The 19,923-nt window shown below is 41.4% G+C and overlaps 1 long non-coding RNA gene across 2 annotated transcripts; it reads left to right on the forward strand.

The window, feature by feature from the left end:
- Positions 1-1,712: 1,712 nt before the first annotated feature.
- LOC128851093 (uncharacterized) lies at positions 1,713-18,567 on the forward strand. 2 transcript variants are annotated; one of them, XR_008448349.1, is made up of 3 exons: positions 1,713-2,105; positions 16,603-18,039; positions 18,155-18,567. It is a non-coding gene; the product is annotated as an uncharacterized LOC128851093 (long non-coding RNA). The 2 variants fall into 2 exon arrangements; XR_008448350.1 differs by having other exon boundaries at positions 17,838-18,039.
- Positions 18,568-19,923: the final 1,356 nt, after the last annotated feature.

Raw genomic sequence — 19,923 nt, forward strand, 5'->3', positions numbered from 1 at the left:
AGGGCACAGTGTACATAGTCTTCATGTTCTTTCTCTGTTTATTATAACAATGGCCATTTCAAGCACTGCTTATGAACTCCTGTGATGGACTAGTAACTTGCCTGGTGAGCGACAGGATGGAGTGAAATCCTCAGTTCCTTAAACGTTATCGTTAGGACACACTTGAAATTTGATGTAAGAATGCAAGTAAAATATTTGATAGCTTGGGGTGAACAAAGCTCTCTAGATATCCCAGTTAGGAAGGGAACCTGGGGTCAACTCAAAAGAGGATTTCCCACTGGAAGGCATGTCACTGTGGAGAGGTCAGAGGGAAGAGATGCTACCTTCGTGTATATGCCACTCAGGCAAAACCTGAATGGAATCCAGTTAACAGTAGCTATACGTTCAGAACTGTGCAGTGTTTAATAAACTTTAATGGAGATGAGATCTCTGTACTAGATGGGGGAGCATCCTTCCTGCCCAAAAGACTTGCAAAGGGATTAAGAGTGCAGAATTTGGCCTAAATTGTTATGTACCTATTTGTTTGTTTTTTTTTTTGTTGGACTATTGCTACATGATTTCTCATTAATTTCCAAGGAGCCTCTTAGATCTCTACTCTCTGTCTGCCAAGCTCAGCCTCAGGTAATTCTTTGATAGTGTTTGACAGTGACCAGTGGTACTAACGAATATGATATCCTCATATCATTTGCCCTTGTACTGTATTTACTATGTTTATGTTACCAACCCCCAATCCCCTACCCCCACTTCTGGAGTTTAAAACACTACCCTGGAAAAATGAAGAGCATGTCTTGGTGTTTCAAATGATACCTAAGGTTGATTAATAGTGAACTAGAAGGTCAACTGAAATTTAGGTCTAGAGTTTCTAGTAATGGAGGGGAAAATTACTGAAAAGCAAAAATCCTAATTTTCCCCCTTTAGACACAATAATAGCCATTGTCAAGTTTCAGAAATATAACACCGTGGAGCTGTCTACTGAAGGAAGCCGCTGAAAGGCCTATTAGTAAAGTCACAGGGAACAGGACTGAACAAATTTGTGGAAGGTACCCTGGGGAACAATCACGAGGGTGGCGAGATGATCTGAGGGTTCTTTTGATCTCTGCTATTTCTGGTTTTAAACCTTGGTAGTCCTGCATCCTCAGGAGTGAAACGGGAGAGAAGCAGCAAAATAGCTGGAGGTATTGAAGAAGACATGGAGACATCTTCTAATGTGAGAAATAAAGTCAAATAGTTTTTGGCAGGCTTTTGGATTGGAACAGGTGACTTTCTTCTGCACACCTGTGGAGAAAGCTATCTTTAGGAGTGAATACCCAGAATAATCACCCAGGGGCACAGAACATGGACAGAGGGTCATATGGCACTAAATTGGGTAGTGCTGAAAGTCATCTAATACATGGGAAGGGAGAAGGGCCCATACCTTAACCTCTGCCTGAGGTTCCCGTAAGTCTTATGCTGACTCTGCCTGCGAATACCAGAGATGAGAGGACATGAGAAGGCGGCAAGTCTTGTCACACTAGCACTCCTCATTTCATTCCCATCACAGCTGCAGCTCCTGCCTCTTGAGGACTCACACCATTCTTACAGTTTCATACCACAGGATGAGGTTGCAGATTCCGTAACTGACACCAAGGCACACAGTGGGGAGGGACAGAGTGTTGGCTATTAACCTCACTATGTTTTCATTTTCTTTGTATATTCTGTGAGTGAGCCTGCACATCTTAACTGGCGATGCTCGCAGAAAGAATAAATCAGCGTAGTGGTATTGGAGCTGCTGTGATTTATACAGCTGAAATTCTTGTGTCTGTATTTTCAGTTTGCTTCCATAATTTATTGACTTTTCTTCCTTTTGGCTTGACTGTGCCTTCTTCTAAGTATCGCACTGCCACTTTGACTTCATAGAATTTCATCACAAAAAAGAAAGTCACTTACTCTTGAGGAGCCATTTGATGCCTAAGAAGGCTTTTATATCCATGTTGCTATTCTGGGATAAGAACCATGGTGTTCTGGAGGATATTACAATCTAAAGAACATTTATACAGCAAGTATTTCATTGTCAAGTATCACCTGTTACTAAGCCTTCCCATGTGAGAGTTTCAGATCACAAAAAGGTAAGTGGAGAGAGTTCTTCCCTGCTGAAGGAAGAAAAAAACTGCTTTGGAAGAGGAGGTCTTCAAAGTGTTAAACATGGAAATTGACCCACAAATAGGAACTGGTTACATTTAGGATTCTTATGATTTTAGGATATTTCAGAAAAACCTTCTGTCTTCCGACTGAACCATGTGGCACGGCTGTGCATCTTAGTTGAGTCTATAGGCAATTCAATGAGAATTTTCTCTTTGGCATAAATATTTGCAGAAACATCAAAACGATGGGTGTTTCATCTGAAATTGGATCCAGAAAAGTAGACTGGGACTGGCATGTGAGTCAAACATGATTTTTACCTAAGTGTGACAGGAGAAAATAACATGTCAATACATCATATTATGAGATGGTATGATTACTCATATCTATTTTTTTCATCCCAAGTGGAGGAAGATACACAAGAAGGACAAGAAAGACTTGAAAGATATTTAAGGTAGACTGTAGACAAGAAAGACAGCAAGAGTGAGTGGGAAAGAGAGCGAAAGATGCAATTACTTTTGAAGATGATCGGACAGATTCAAGTTCCACCTTGCAGTAATATGAATTTTGAATAACTCCCTTGGGCTCACATGGTGCTCTTTTAAGGTTTATGCTGGTTCAACTAAAGTCAGAGGGAAGGTCATCTTTTCATGTAAATGCTGTCCCACTGAAATAAACAGTGGAATGTAACTGAAGTTTGACATTCACTTTTAGTCTCACTGTTTTTTTCATATAATGAAAAAAAAATTGAAGAATAAAGTAAGTAATGCCAGAGTTTAGCCCTGTCACATAGTCTGCATGTAATTGATTCCTCGTTCAGTAATGAATATGTGACAAATCGGAGATATTTCTCTTATTAACAGCCAGACCTCGGCTTCATTGCATCATGACCTGCATTTGCATCTTACTGTGCATCTGTCCATGTAATTGGAGAAATAACCCTACTGTGACTAATAATTGTTATATCGTTGCAATTGTGGGAAAGTGGCCTGCAAGAGAATGAAGATTTTGAAATAACATTACCACCACTGGTGTCTGTTTGTGAAACAATCATAACATTTTACAAATACTTTGTCTCCCACCTATTAGTTGTCACCATCTTTATATTTAAGTTCACCTCCTATGTTCAGGAACAAAATGGTCCGGAGCACTTTTCTGGTGTTGTTTTACCATGTGTCAGTTGAATGATGGGGCCAGAAACCTAGGAAGAGGTGCTTTTGTAAGCTGTAGTAGCTGTTTTACAAGCAAATACCTTTGGAAACTTGAGTTTTGCATGACTTCCTCAATATTCCTCCACCCATGCAGGACTAAAAGAAAGGGTTGAACACCATTTTGTGCTGCTGCAAAGCTATTTCACATCCTTTTGTAGAAACAGTATTTTCAGCTAACAACCTTCCAGTGAATAAATGTTGGAAATATTTTGAAACCAAGGCTCATATGGGCTGAAGGTACAGTTAAGTTGCCACTGCCTAATCTGATACCACTAAGAAACCATCTGTCACTATTATTACCACCATTAAAGACCAAGAACATTGTTAATATTATAATGTTATTAATCTAAAACAATTATAAGAGTAAGAATTCCGTTTTAACATAGAAATGGTACTCATACATTTATGTATCACTTAAATCCCAGTTCCTTATATTGTAGGATTTCATATCTCTGTGCTGGATTGTCACATACATCCCAGTGCTTAGGCATAGCTTCTGGTTAACCATAAGTTCGGTAGCTTCTCCTGTTTTTTAATCACAGCAGTAAAATGTTAGTAACAGTCCTAGTTGTCAAATGTTTTAAATACCAAACTACTTTAAAGTAGTTTTCTTTATGTAAAGATGTTTGTCAAATTGCAGAAGCAGGGAACATATGTGATCCATTTTACAAGAGTGAAATCTAAGGATTTACCTAAGGACACTGGAATTTTATGAGGTAATATTTATAAATGTCACAGGTGGTGTGGTAATTGTAAATTGGCAGCCTTACATCATCCTTCTCTAATTGGCTTTGGATTCTGGTCTCTGCACAGTCAACTAAATACTAATAATTTGATATCATGCTTGTAAACAGAGAGAAACTACTCTTAACTGGGGAGAAACAACCCGATTAACTGTGTCTGTGTACCTTCCACTGTGATTTTGAGATGTGAGCTGGGAGGGCAGTGCTGGGATTCTGGGGGCACTCAATTTCCATATGGGTAATGCTGGGTGGGAGTGCATTGCAGTTTACTTTCACTGCTAGCAAAATGACCTAAACTTTTGCAAGAACCAAAAACTCAAGGAATGTACAAAAGCTATCTTCTTCAGTGAGGAAATAAATCATGGTGTATAACATCCAGCTGTTGTACACTCAGTGGAAAAAAATAAGTCCTTATATTAATTAAAACGTGTGACTTAAAAATTCACAAACATCATGAAATGCAGAGTTAAGGCTCCTGTTAAGTAAGCCATAACCCTGTCCCTCATGGCTGTGTTGTGAAGGGACATAGGAAAAAGGAAAGTGGAAACGTAAGCATTGGATAAATAGAAATGTTATTTAACACCCAAGTCCAGAAAGCACATAAATGCACGTTTATCTTTAAGACTGTGATTTACCCTATCCAAGCCCAATAAAGTGAATGCATATGTATAAAAATTGAGAACATGCTGAAGGCTTTCACTGGACCAAGGATCCTCTGTCCTTTGAGATTTGTAGATAAATGTGCTCTTAAATCTGAAAGGAACTTCTGAGTCTGTTGTCAGAAGAAGATTAGATTATTTTCTAGATTTTGGGAACTGTAAAACCCTAACCCCTTCTGTATTCTTGTACAATAATTCTCTTCAATGTTAGTAAAATTCAGAAAGTTGACTGCTATCTTAGGAACCAGCCCAAAAGTTTAGAAGCCAAGATGGTAGTCTTGAGAAGCCAAGATGATAGTCTTGAGAGAGCAAGCTGTACCTGTCAAGTCAAATAAGAGGCAGTCAGAGCAGGAACAAGAAAGTATCTCCTATCACAGACTTGCACATATTTAAAAACTGTTAATTTGTTATGGCATAAAATACAATTTAGATGTGTTATAAGAAAGAAGCTGAATGCAAATCAAATTACAAATGCAGAGCTGAACAACATCATAGTGTGACTATTGCAGTTGCATTTTTTGGATAAATTAATTAAAGAAATGTAAAATTTCTTAGTGTATAATACTGGCAACAGAATAGGACATTTCATTAGCTGTGATTTGTTGCATGTCATAGAGGGAGAAGTTTCATGTACAACTGGGAGATCCAGTTAGTGTGTCTGACATCTCACATCCCCAAAAACCTGGGCATTGGTATGACAAGTTGCTCTAGAGAAATCACACACATCATGAATTGATGAACACACCTGAAGTCTGGGCATCGAATGTAGGAAAGTAACAGTTATTAGAGTTTACCTGCAAATGATCAGCAGAGAAATATGTGGTTGAGCTCTAGAGGATCTACAGTGCTGCAGGAACAAGGCAATTCAATGACTATAGGAATATATAGGAAATATAGGAAACCTGCAGTGAGCTGGTTTGTCCCTCTAGCACACTGCACAGCACGATACATGTCATAGTCCTGACAACTTGCTGTACTGTGCCATTTGCCTATCCATAGGTAACTGGAGGGTTTTGCTTTGTGTTTTGAGTGCTTTGGCTAAAGGGCTGTCTTTTTATTGACACATCAGCTAGCACATGGGTTTCCTATTACACATCACTAGCAGCTATTGGTATTGTGGTAATACAAACAGAATAGTTCACCCTAATTTTACTCAAAGTGCTGGATGTTTTTCCTAGCACTTTTTGAATACTTTTTTTTTTTTGAAAGAATTTGATTTCATGTGAACTAAAGTGTCAGACATGTTTTTCTTATTAAATAGATTTGTTTGCAGTATGCAAAAATAAATCAAGATTTCCAAACCGTTTAGCTGATTGTATCTGCAAAGGTTGGGTATATGTCACTGAGAGTTCCATGTTACTGGTAAAAAGTAAACAGTCTTCTGTGATAGATGAATTACATTGTTTGACTTGCAAATATTAAATAATTGATAGACATTCAAATCCGAAGTAAACAAAACCTGACATTATTTACTTCTGCCCTCCCTTAGAAAGGCAACGCCTATTCCCCACATTGTTTGGGAGAAGAGCGTAAATTTGTTTGACACTCTCACACCCGTATTTCAGTGCTGACACAAGGAAAGAAGAAGCCTTTCAGGACATCCTTTCTCCAGTGCTTATTTACGTCTTCAGTGCTCCTTTAATTTCTCACCACAGTTGATGACTTTCCATTTCAACAACTGGATCAAGCCTTACATGAGTGATAAAGTAGAACTCCTCTTTGTCCTCTCCTTGGCCTTGTTCTGCACTTACAGCCATGCTGATATTTTAGAATTAAAGGAGAAATCTCTGCTCCCAGCACTAATTACTTTGGCTTTGGCACGAGTTTTTCGCATGATAGAGGAGGAAGAGTTGAACAACTGGACCCTAAAAGCAGCTGAGGGAGATGAGGAGCTGTGAAAACCAGACAGCTATGAATAGACTGGGTATTGATTGATTCTCAGAGCACTTGTCTTTTGCTTGTTCATCTCTTCCTGCTCACCAAATTACAAATACATCCTGTTCTTGGATCTTCTAGTCTAGCAGTAGTGGCTGACTGAATGCGGGAAACATTGCTAGTTTTGCTGTTGTTTACCAAGTCTCACTTTTGTGACTGTGTCTTGTGGCTGTTGTTTGTAGTTTCATTGTTAAAATGAATTCAGAAGTCAACACTCAGAGTCTGTTCCCTGGCTGATGTTGTTTTCTACAGAAATGAATTTGCCAAAAATGAAGCAAATGTAATTGCATTTTATGTTGATTTCCTCCTAATAACTTTTGAGTCCACAGGCCAATTTCAACTAAATTTGACAGAAGGTAAAAGGCTCTGAGATTATAAGCTTCCTGCAAAGCTGAGGATAATCAGCATCTGGATAGAGGAGATAGAGGCCAAATGAGTGCCCCCACAGATGGAAAAGCAAACAGATTCATTCAGTCAGACAGCAGCCTGCTGGACACTGAGCAAGGGCTATCTGTGTCACTGCCTTTTTCTTGGTGAATGTGTCACACGGGATGTGGGTTCGAGAGGAGGTGATCTTGAACAGTGAAGAAATACTTATCCTTTATATAAGATGTTTTCACATACTTCTGGTCAGCAAGGATTTTGCAGAGGGGGACTGAAACCCATGAATTTTTGTGAATACTAAACAAAACTGCAGCCCTGAGCATGTAATACAGCTCAAAATCAAGCACTGGCATTGTGTTGTAGACCGCGCTATCCTAAAGCTGGCCGTGTGCATGAAGCTTTGTGTCTTTCAAATGCTGAAAAAATATCTCCTGATAAATAACTCCTAAATACTAGCATAGGTAATCCTGTAAAAACAGGATATGGAGGAAAAGTCTAGTATTCTGAAGTATTTATAGACAGTTATGTTAATCTATACATTAGCTTCACCTCTCATGGCCTGATTTTCCTGGTTCTGAATATCTGAAGCTCCCAGAAACTTGCAGACACTGGCATTCAAGTCAGTTTTTTTAGGTGGCTAGATGAATGTGGATTTAAATGAATAATTTAAAATACTTGAATTTCATTTTTTTGATCTGATTTTCAGAAATAATGAAAATATGAAACTTCCAGCTCAAGCCACAGGTACCTGATCTTTGCAAAAATAATTTAAAAAACTCCAAATATACGGCTGAAAATGACCCCTAGCTCTCAACTTGGAGAAGACATTGAAAATTGAGTTTTGATGTGCAAGGATAGCAGATTGAGAACATTTCTGGAGAAACAATGTAATCAATTGTTCTAATGGATATCTACTTTCATTAGCTAAGGAATCATCTGCAGACAGGCAATAATGATGGTATTACAGTGTTCTCATATTAGGGAAATACTCCAGGATGAATCACAGACAAATGGTTCAGCTCCTACCTCTACTGTGGCCTTAATTTTGCCATAGCCACTTATTAATTCTGTTAGGACTATTGGACCCACTAAAAATCCTGTGATTCCTTCCTCCTTTCCTCTGCTGAGGGGAGACCTTATTGCTCTCTACAACTACCTGAAAGGAGGTTGTGGAGAAGAGGGAGCTGGGCTCTTCTCCCAAGTGACGGGGGACAGGACAAAAGGGAATGGCCTCAAGCTCCGCCAGGTGAGGTTCAGGCTGGACATCAGGAAAAAAATTTTCGTTGAAAGGGTCATTGGGCACTGGCAGAGGCTGCCCAGGGAGGTGGTTGAGTCACCTTCCCTGGAGGTGTTTAAGGGACGGGTGGATGAGGTGCTGAGGGGCATGGTTTAGGGATTTTTAGGAATGGTTGGACTCCATGATCCAGTGGGTCCTTTCCAACCTGGTGATTCTGTGATTCTATGATTCTATGTGTCTGTTACGGGCAGGCTGTAACTAAGTGGTCTGTTGTTATAAGAGTACCATGGCACTTCAGGCTCTCAAAGACACAGTGCTGTAGTTGTGTTAGGAATTGTATGAACTCTTAAGATAGACGTTCTCTATCCAGAAGGACGGGCTGGGGCATGGTGTGAAGCCACACTTCTCCTGACTTCTCTTCAGGACGTTCAGGTCTGGCATTGGAAGTAAAGAGGAAATCTTAGTCTTTTCTTTAACGAGTATTTTGGACTGAGGCTATGTGGAGGACCCCACCTTAGCTCTCACAACTCATACAAAATTTGAAAAAAAATAATTGCTATAAAAGCTGCAAGCTCCTATTATCCATAGAAACAAAAAAAGCTGAGTGCTTTTGGCAGACGACCTGCTAAAGGCATGCCAAAAGGATCTAAAAATGAAAAGCACTACACAAAGCCATTTTTTTAAACTACAAGTGAACATGCTTTACGTGTACTTAGAACCAGGAAAGTATATAAATAACAACTCTGTTGTTTACCGCGGGGACACTGGCAAAGGAATAAGATCTGGCCCATTATAATTTAGTATGAAAATGACATGTAAGATAGTTTTTTTTTTTTTAGGAAACCTGTTACAGCAGTCTGTCAAATGACTTCTACACGCCCTTATTTTTGATCAAGATTTAACCGCTAAGGTCCTGACCTGCAAAGGCATTCAATACCTTTTTTCTGTTTACTGAATGGTAATTAGGAACTTGCACAGGAGGTACTCCTTTGAGGATCTAGACCTGTATTTTATCCTATTTTGGTTGGTAAGACAGCTGAATGGACTCACAGATATACAGTGTCATACTTTGCTGTGTCTCTGTTCACATTAAATCACATTTCTCACTCATTATTATCTCAAAGCAGTAGCAGATTTCATACAAGAGAATCTCTCCATATTTTCAGACTGAAATGGACTCTTGGCTCTCAGGACAGTAAGCAGCTAAATTCTTCCTCTCCACTTGGAGCTGAAATTCAGATGTACAATGTGGTAAAGGTCTTCCCCAGTTCTGATGAACCATCCCATGTAGGGATTTGCCCAGTGATTTTATATAGTGCTGTTCCTGTTGGCTCATGCTGCTCAGGTTCACTTTTCTTCTACACCATGAAAATGCATAGGGTCACAAAAAGGCAGGACTCTGACAATTCTAGGCTTAGTTACTGTACTACCTCCTAGTTTCAACAGGAAAACTATCATCACAATGATAGTATTTGCTGCTTTTCAACCCTAACAGTATTGTTTGTCAGTGTTTCTCCATGTTAGTTGAAATACATTAGAGGCAGCCTTGACAGATCTGATCTGAAGATCTCACGATGGGTTTACTACTTCTTCCTGCACCAGCACTGTCTTCTTGGTATGAATGCTAGAAGAGCAAATCAAAGCATGCCTTCCTTGCTGTGCAGAAAAGGGCACAGAGAAGAGAGATGCTTGAGTGATCATTGCCCTTCTGTCCCTGCATGCTTCTGATGTTGAAATCTGGCAACTCTGGTTTCCATTTATTTTTTAATATATGTGTGTTTGGAGACTGTCTTAATTTGCATGGTTCACTGCCAGGTGAGAAAAAGTAATGCCTGAGTGTACAGAGCAAACATAGCTGGAGTATCAGACTATAGCTTTCTGGAGGGGATTGAAATGATAGCTGCTCAAGACTTGCAGATCTTTGGCAGGTCTGTAAAAATACAAATAACAATAAAAGAAAGGAGACATTCTGACCCTACGAGCAGCAGGACACTTGTGAGTGTAAGTCCATCCAGGATCTGACTAATCATGTCCTAAGGTCCACGTGAAATGTGTGAAGATTTGCAATAATCCCTTACTGAAACAAAACAGAGGACTTAACAGCCAAAAATGGCTCATGCAGCAGGGCCTTGGCAGGGGAACAAGTGAGCGTATAGTTTCATATGGAGCAGAGCTATGATCCTTTCATGTAGCTTAGGCTTAATGCTCGTGCCTGTACTAATGCCTGCCTAAGACCCATTGACCAAACAACTGACCAAAGAGCCAGCCAAGAGAAAGAATAGAAAAGAACTGTGACCATCCAGTCATGCTGGGCAGTCCCATAGCCATTCCTCAAGGCTGGATTTTGGCTGTGATCTGGGATGCCCCCAGCCCTGCCATAAGTGTGGTGTGAGACTGGGAGGTGGTTTGCAGACCCACTCTCTCGCTCATTTAACACTTTCTTTTTCATGTCAGAGATGCTCCCTTTTTAGCAGACTGGTCTCCCAGCACTGGAGTAGCAGTCAGCCTGCTGAGCTGAAACCTGCAAGTGCAAGGACAGCAGCTGTGAACATGGCACAAAAAGGCTGAGTCTCCCATATCTTGCCTGTGCCGGCACTACCAGGCAGGACCAGTCCACACTTTGGTTTGTAGGCAGCAATTAGTTAGGTAAAATTATTTTAGCTCCCAGAGATTTTCACCTGAGCAAGCGCTGTGTGCTGTAAAGTCAGAAATTAATTTCAGCCTGAAGTCAACTGAACTGAGGTGTTTATATTGCTCTTACAGATAAAGACTTGCAGGAACAGAAAGGCTAAACCATCCTAATATTGGTCCTACCCTGATGAAGCCTACTGGTGCTTAGTGGTCTGCGACAGGGTGGAAGGAACAGCCCAAGCAGTGTGTCCTGACTGCTGCATGTCCCAGCCCTGCTTATCGCCAGGCTTCACACTTACAGCCAGTAGCCTGTTTGTGTTCTGTGCTTAACTTCTCTCTCATTATTGTCAGGATTAATAGTTTATTTGTGCAGTGGTTTGGCTGGTGAGGAATGCAGCCTCAACCACTGCACCAGCAGCCTACATACAGCCACAACCTGGCTTCTATATGTCCGCATTTATGTGTGTTCATGCACATATATATGTAAGAACAACAGCACAATGAATACTTTAGTATTATAGCAAAAGTGGAGAGGTTTAAGTGTGACAAGATTTTGCGAAAAAAGAGAGAGAGAAAAGGTTTATTAGTGTTATTTAACTAGGAATATTCCTTAAAATAAAAACCAGTTTACAATAAAAATTATCCAAGGGGCTGTGCAACTTTGGCATGATATATTCCAAGTGCAGAAGGATCAGTTTGAAGCCGTGCAGCCCTCATTCTTTGGCACCGAGTTAGTTCTTCTGCAAATACTGCCATGCAACCAAGACCCTGTTTCTTTTTATTAAGAAATTTCGGTTTGAGGGGCAAAAGGAAAATATGAATACTGCTCTGGAACAGTGCTCCTGGATTCAGTCTTCTATAATAGTCCTGGAAAAACAGGGCAGATGATGTCATGGCAGCTGCTGATTGCCTGACAGACAGTTTCCGCAGTGCAACATGAGGCCCTTTGGTCTCCCTGTCAGGGAGATTGGCAGCTGAATGGCACCAATGAGCGCTAGACTGTATTCCCTCTGGGAATGCTGCCCTTATTGATGGACAGAAAGCAAAGGGAAAGATTGTCTTTGAACCTGAAAAGAATCCCCTTTTTTCTCCCTAAAGCTCCTGCCCCCGCTCTCTGCAGCTCTTTTTTCATACCCCTTTTTTAAAGGTGTTTTGTTCTACACCAGTTACTGAGCTTAATGGAACTGAATGACTTTTCCCCTTCACAATCTGTCAGTCAAAATCTCAACCTCGGGGCTGTTAAATGAAGTCCTTTCAGAGTCAGACAGAGGAGGAATGTGTCAGTTATCCAACAAACCCTGTTGTGTTTTAATCTGTCAGAGGGGTGATAGGGGAGAGCAGCCGGGCTGGGCTGGGGCACATTCCCAGCAGCAGCTAAGAGGCCCTGACAAATCCAGGTGCCGGATCCAAAAAGTCAACCCATCATAAACATGGGTGAGGTATGGTGCTCCGAGCCCCTTGATGCTCTGCTTTGCAATCGGCTGTGAGATGTTTGGGCAAACTTTCAGCAAAGATTTCATAGTAAGCATTTCTAGCAGAAAGTCAGTCTTCAAGCACAGGATGGATCTGGGTAAGGCATGGCTTTCAAATTAATACAAGTCTTAACTAAAACACTGGAGACAGTAATCCTCGGGATGAAATGCATTTAGGTGGACTATGATTCCAAGTCATTTCTGCTGAATTACCTGATTTTTTTTTAGTTTCCTCCATTATATGACATTCCATTAATCTTACCTATTAGGTTAAGACTGATGTGCAATTTGTTCCAGGGCTGAACAGTTGGTCCTAGTCACTCAAGCACCTCTGTTTCACTACACATTATGAGGAGTGCCCGCTCTTGCACTAATGAGAATAACAATACTCTGCTTGCGTTTCAAGGCTTTGTTATTTAATCTTTCTTTTTTTCAGTGAGGGAGTAGATTTAAACAAACAGCTCCTGTTCTTATCAGATCTCATAGGGGATGTCTTTTGACTGTTTTTACAGAGACAGAAAACCATCATTGTGCACACAATGTGGTTCCGTGTTGCTGTGGCAGCTGGACTCCTGATGCACTTGAATATGCTAGTTTTCCGTCTGTAATGAAGTGGGTTTATATCCTCTCCAGCGCTGCTGTGGTTCCCCTCTGGTTTTGTGTATCAGTGGTATGATGCCAGACCCAGCAGTCCTTAGAAGGAATCCCCTACCTAGATGGGTGCTGCATGGGTGCAGCATCATGTTTCCCATTCCGTGTGTCTGCTTGTCCGCAAAGTCATGGAAAACCAGTGAACTCTCACAGCTAGTTTTGACAAAGTCTATTGTGTCAGCAATTGCTTAAATGCTACAGCAAAATGTGTTTCCTCTGCCTTCTCCCCATAAGGCCCAACAGATTTCCCTTGTATTTGCTCAGAACAATGGAGCTCTACCTGCCTGTGAAACTGTGACCAACCCTGGGAAAGGACTGTTTTGGAGTTTCAGCTACATCTAGAAAGCTGTCTTTCATGGATTCGAATAACTATAGAAAGTGTAACTGCTGTAGACAACTGCCTGTTCTGGTTATCAGACAGGTGGAACTGAAATATATGGCTTTCTTGGGCAGAGGCCTAAGAATAGCACCTGACTGATAGGTTGACAGGAGGGTTTTACAGTGTTAGCTGCTTTTACAATAAGTTTTCATGTCAGTGGGTATGTCCTAGGGTAAACAGAGTGGTTTCCTTTCACTGAACTAGAACAACAACCAGAGCAAACAGCCAGCGGGGTACAGAGCCCTGGCAGGGATCTAAAGGTGTGTAAGGAGTCACCTCCACCTGATATTGACTTGTTTACTTTCACAGTTGAAGGAAAAGATCAGAGAAACGTAAATTTTCAGAAAATTGCCCAGGTGCCCCTGTATAATTTAGTTGAGAATTAGCTTACTTGGAAGATAGCTTGTTTTCAAACTGCTGAGCTTCACAGGACATGCCTGAAAAGGATGGTGAATTCAGCCTCAGGAAACTGTCTGCGTTTGCCTGGATGAACTAGAGTTATATTCTGTTGTGTTGTGGTTTAACCCAGCAGGCAGAGAAAACAACCATATAGTGATTTACTCACTTCTCACCCAGTGGGGTGGGGGAAAGAATCAGAAAAAAAAAGGGAAAACTCATGAGTTGAGATAAATACAATTTAATAGGACAGAAAAGGAAGATGATGATGATGTTGAAAATAATAATAATAATAGTAACAACAAAAATAACAGCAATAATAATAATAATAATCATCATCATCATCATTATCAAAACAACTTATGCAAATACAATTGCCCAACAGCTGCTGGTCAATTCACAGTTAATTCCCAAGCTGAGGCACCCCCCAGTCAATTCCCCCCAGTTTATATACTGAGTATTACATAATATTCTGTGGAATATCCCTTTGGTCAGTTTGTGTCATCTGCCCTGGCTGTACCCTCTCCCAGCTTCTTGCTGACAGGGTGTGAGAAGCTGAAAAGTCCTTGACCAGTGTTAGCACTACTTAGCAACAACTCAAACATTAGTTTGTTAACCTTATTCTCATGCTGAATCCAAAACACAGCACTATATAGGCTATTGGAAGAAAATTAACTCTATTCCAGCCAGAGCCAGGACATCTAGGAACCAAGCTGCCTTGCAGAGTAACTGAATTTGTAGGGTATCATCTGCTTTGCCCTTTAGGAAGATGTTACAATGTGGTTGGGATGGCCAACACAAGTCCATACCAGGGGAGCCCATTTTAACCACGGGACTTTTGCTCCATCTGTCACTCAGGGCTAAGCTGCAGGCAGAGGGAGGTGTGGGAGGCCATGAGTGAATGGAGTCTGTTGTCATGTAGATTATTCATCCTCTAAGTGGAGGAGTAATTAGGCCCAGAGGGTAGTTCATCACTGTCCTCAGGCTGGATCAGCAGAGACCGAGTGGCTCCTCTTCCAGTGGTACTTGGAAAAAAAAAGCTGTGCTGCACACTGGGCCCCGTGTGGAGCACATGGTGATGGTGCATCTTGATGTGGTCAGAAAGGTCACCGTCCCCACTGAAAATCAAGAGAAGCCCAAGGAGCACTGGCTGAAAAAAGCGGTGGCCTCTTGTCTGTGCATGGACAGGAATGTAATTGCTGAACATAAGCTGTCCTTGTTTCACAGAGAAGGCTCAGACAGCCCCATTGGGGTTCAGCTGATCTGAGGGAAGTCTTGGCCCTTTATGTGTATTGAAAACCTCTCTGTAAAGAAAGATTCCTTTAACAGTGCCTTAACTGATAGTTGAAACAAAACCCAGCCACACTACTCGGGTTAATCTGCATCACGGTCTGTAAAAAGTGGGAAACAGAATTCCCGCAGTCTCAGAATGCGCTCAGATCCTCCCAGGCCAGTTAGCATCCTTGGTCTTTTTATTGTTGGTATTTCTTTTCAGAACAGTGAATAACTATGAACTAAACACAGTTTCCTTTGCATATAAGTCTGCTGTCCTGTGGTTTTACGTATTTATGGTATGACCCCATGCACACACAAGCAAGCAAAATATCATTCTACTGACAGGAGCAAACGATGTATCAGTTTGGATTTCTATCTACCCTATCTGCATGCTCAGCCATGGAAAATTGGGCTCTAGCAGCTTGACTCACTCTGCTAAATAAGTTTCAAGCCATATCAACATCTGCTTAAAAGTGGCCAGACTGTCACCAAATTGCAAAGGCTCAATTCAACCCATATAATTGGAAATTTTTACTATTGGCATAATAGCATTTACAAGCTGAGACATATATTATAATGGGAATGAAAATAAACCCTTAAAAAATCTGCACCCCATTTGTTCAGGCTGTGCTTGAATGTTCCCATGCTGAGAAGCACTTCTTGCCATTTATTAACTGTGTCTTTAACTAGAAAGTGAAGCTGTTCATTCAAATACAGAGCATTCCCGGGTCTCCTGCTGGAATACTGGAATAGCAGTTGTTTTGCTGAAGGGCTGTGTCTCAGAGACATGTGCCAGCAGTAGCAATTGCCTGATGATGCTGGGTCCTTGTAAACCCAATATTTCCCATTCCTTGTTATTAACGCTAAATGCAAGTCCTAAAGATTCCCTGTGAGTTTCCTTCCTGTTTCAAGAGAGACTACAAAATATTTTTAGCCAAGTATTACTATTTATTTTTCAATGTTTGTGCACTGAATTTTTCTTAACAAAAATCTGTGAACCTGGACAATCAAACAGTCATAGTAACACACATACACTTTTAAAGACAGTTGCCCCTGTCTTTACCCATCAGAATCCGCAGATGGGCAATCAGTTGGTGATGTATGGGTGGGTGGATGTTTTTTAAGGAAAAGTTGCTCAAAATTTAAAATTTTTATACGCAGAAGGATTTGTGTGCATGTGTGCCCCTGCTAACCACATAGGGGAAAAAGTGCAGGTGTTCCTGTTTGCAAAATAATGCCTACAAAATCAGAGACCAGGTCGAGAGCCCAATGAACAGGAGATCCTCCCTTCATTCATTTCCTTAAGTTAAGCCCTAAAGTGCTACAAACTTCTTCTGGTTATTGTTAAACGGGAATGGAAAGTTTCAAAAAATCTCTCTTGTAAAAAAGCTTATATTACCCCTAAAAAGAAAAAAGGAGTGGGGGAGGAAAGACCCTCATCTGTGGTATGGTGATTTCAAGAAGTGAGCTTGGAAGTCCTGCTTTTAATCCAGGCATTTAATTTCAAACAGGTGCTGTTGCCTGTCCTCCTCAGGACCTCGGGGGTGAATCCCCACCGGTGGTTTTGGGATCCTGCTTGCTCCAGAGAAGGCATGTGTGGCTTTTCCTGCTGCTTGCAGACGGCAGCTTCAGATCTCTCATGGGCAAAAGAAGAGGGAGCTTGGCATGATAGTGGGACACGGCAGGAGGCTAGAGGCCCAGGGGCCAGGGCTGGGTTTTGGTTTCTGTTAACATGTGGGTTGCAAGCCCCACTGCTGTAGGTAGATGCTTCTCACTTTTGGATGGGAGGCGAAATACTGATTTTTTTTTCTGCTGATGTTTCCCACTTGAAGGTCTTGCAGACCACGAGGTGGCATCTTCTTCTCCTGAATGATGTACACTCCTCACCCCAGCCCCTGAGGTCCTTCCCGGGGCCTCGGGCTGTGCCTGGACCCACACAACCATATCCTTTCAAGATGTTTAAGCCTCTTTTTATTAAGTTTGCCCTAGTTCTTCTGATACGGCTCTTGACCCTTTGTGGTTGAGTATTATAGCAGGATATTAAACTGACACCCTCTGTTACACGTTAAGAAAACAGCCATGAAACTGGAGAGCTTGGCGGACACACCTTCTGCAGCTTCTCAGTGAGGGCATCCTTTGAACACCAGACCACCCTCCTCCTGCTTGAGTACAATCGGATGCAAGTGGCCAGCCCCTACAGCGCCAGCCCCATCACCTTCCCACAGGCAGATGGTTTTCCCTTTGCCTTTGGAATGTGCGGCAGTTGAATCTCAGGGGCATCGCTCTCATGAGGGCAGTGAGAACTACAGGGGTAACCCAGTGCTCTTGAGCTGCCTCAGCGGGAACCCAGGAGCTGGTCTGTCCTACCAAGGGCTCTTTGTTTCTGCTATTTTTCAGACGCAAATAATTATAGGTGCAATTTAAGTGACCTCAGTGCCTAACTACTTGACTTGAAGGCACAATTAAGTGCCTAGACATATAAATAGTCTAAATTGGACCTTTCAGTTAATGGATAGAACAGCAATAAGGGCTAGGTTAGGAAACTTTGACCTTCTACCTGAAAATTAGCTATACTTGTACACTTAAACTCCCTAACTGGTTGAAATCTTACACGCCCTGGCTTCTAGTCAAACCTCTAAATGTCAACTTTGCTGGCTAGGAGTACATGTCCTCTGAGGACTGTTTATTGCACAACAAAATGCCCTTCTAAAAGGATTAATATCATGTTGTGTTTTTTTCTACTCAGTTAAATGCAGCAAAGTGCAGAAGAAACTCTCCTTTGCCCTGCACTTTTTGCTGTGAGATCACTTTGGAGGGGATATGCACCTGCCCTGTCTTGGTGGTGGGTGCACCATTCTGGTGGTATAGCCCAAGGAACATCCTGGAGACGTGGATGAGCCAGTTCTTGCTCAGGTGGTGGATAATATGAGTGAGTAACCATGAGAAAGGTGAGCGGCTATGCTAGAGTGTATCATTGCCTGAGTCACATGGAAATGTGAAGTCCTCGGCTACTATAGTACATCAGACTCTTCCTAGAATTTTCTTTTTTTTTTTTTTTTGCAGTGGGAAAACAAAAAAAGAGATCTGAACTCTGCATTTAGAGCACGTGAAAAAAGACAACTGTCCTGGATTTTGCAAGATCAAAAGGGTACTTCAGGTGTGCCAGTGGCAAAAGCAATTTCTTCTACTGGCAAAATAAGAAATGCATTGTGAACCTTTGAACTCAGTAATAATCCACAAAAATGCTTGCTGGGAATTACTGTTGTTATGAACTGTTGTAGCCATCTGGAAACATCTAGCTATTGTTAAACATGATGTTTATATGACGTCATATGTACATACGCCTCTACAAAGAAAGAAATACAGTTTTCTGCACCAATGATTCTGTATTTTGCAAATTAACATGGTCATTTTCCAACCTTTTATGATTAATGTATACTTCCTTAACAATCCTCCAACAAAATTGCGAACTCTTTTAAGAAATGTTATATGTATAGATTGCTATCTAATATTTATGAACTTATTTTCTTTCATCCACTTCCCTGGGGTCCTCAGATCAGAGGATGAAAAAGAGTGACTAGGATATACCTTTTGTACAGCCTTGGACAGACAATGGTGTGAAGCTCTTAACATTCCTTTTGAAGGGAACACCCCACTCCTCTGCCAGAAGCTGGTGAAATGCAAGGGTAGGGGCAGCATCTGCTCTGTGTTCCCTCTGCAGAGCCCGTTCCTTAAAGGACAGCAATATCATAGCAACAAATTCCAGGCAGGAAGTAGCTCTATTTTAGGGTTGACTTAGCCAACTCCATTAATAAGCAAAAGTTCAGCAAGCATTTTGCAACCAGACATGACGTGGATTGTGCTTCCTGTTATTTTCATCAGCCCTAAGGGTGCCTTGGTGTCAGCTGGGAAATACCTCTATCAGTGGGCTTAAGGCTGCAATAGGTTATTGTTTTTATTCCTGTACACACAAAATATTTGAGGCACATGTGCTCTTGACTTTGGCATGCAGGTCACTGGTTAATAAGATGTGATACCCAGGCAGGTTCTGATGTCTTCCAGGACTTGTTCGGTATCTTGGCTTTTCAGAGGAAGATCATCTTGGGAGTGATCGTGGGCAGGGTGGCACTGTGAGGCAGCCTGCACCGTCAGTATGGTTTTAATTCACTTTCCAAATTGCAGGGGCAGATTTAACTGCCTCCTCTGCTCCTTGCTGCTCAGCCCATGAAGTCACTCTTCCTTTGCAAAGACCCGTTCTTGCCTCAATAAACAGAGATTTCCACTGCCATTGTTTATTTTACTAAGGAGGGGAGTCTTTTCGTGTCACCTTTCCCTTTTTTTAATTTCAGCCTCTTATGGACTACACGCTGGTTGGCAAAACCTGCCAATCTGAATGAGTAGCCCAGGGAATACAAGTTCCTATGGGATAGATGCTCTAACTTATGACTCATGGACTAGAATAGTAAAAGCTGATGCATAAAATGCTTTGGGCACTAGCATACCGCTGATGTTTTAAATTTGTCTTCTGCAAACGAGAAAGATGTTTTTCTTCAAGACATACAAAAATATACCAGCTCAGTGCAATCTAAACGAAGTTATGTGGGAACACTACTCCGCACTGTATTGCCAATCTCTTGTGTTTATGTATAATTTTCCATGGGGCATTCCTGTCTGTAAAACTACTCAGAGTGCTTTCCTGTGGAGTCCTTGTGACTGACAGGAATACTAGCAGCCCTAAGTGTCATGTTGTTCATTTGTGCACAGTGTTTTTACAGCTATTCAATAGCATCTGTGAGTCATTTGCTGGTGTAGCCCTGGCTCTTCAGCATGCA

This window comes from Cuculus canorus, chromosome 2 (genome assembly GCF_017976375.1).
Source record: "Cuculus canorus isolate bCucCan1 chromosome 2, bCucCan1.pri, whole genome shotgun sequence".
Taxonomy (NCBI): domain Eukaryota; kingdom Metazoa; phylum Chordata; class Aves; order Cuculiformes; family Cuculidae; genus Cuculus; species Cuculus canorus.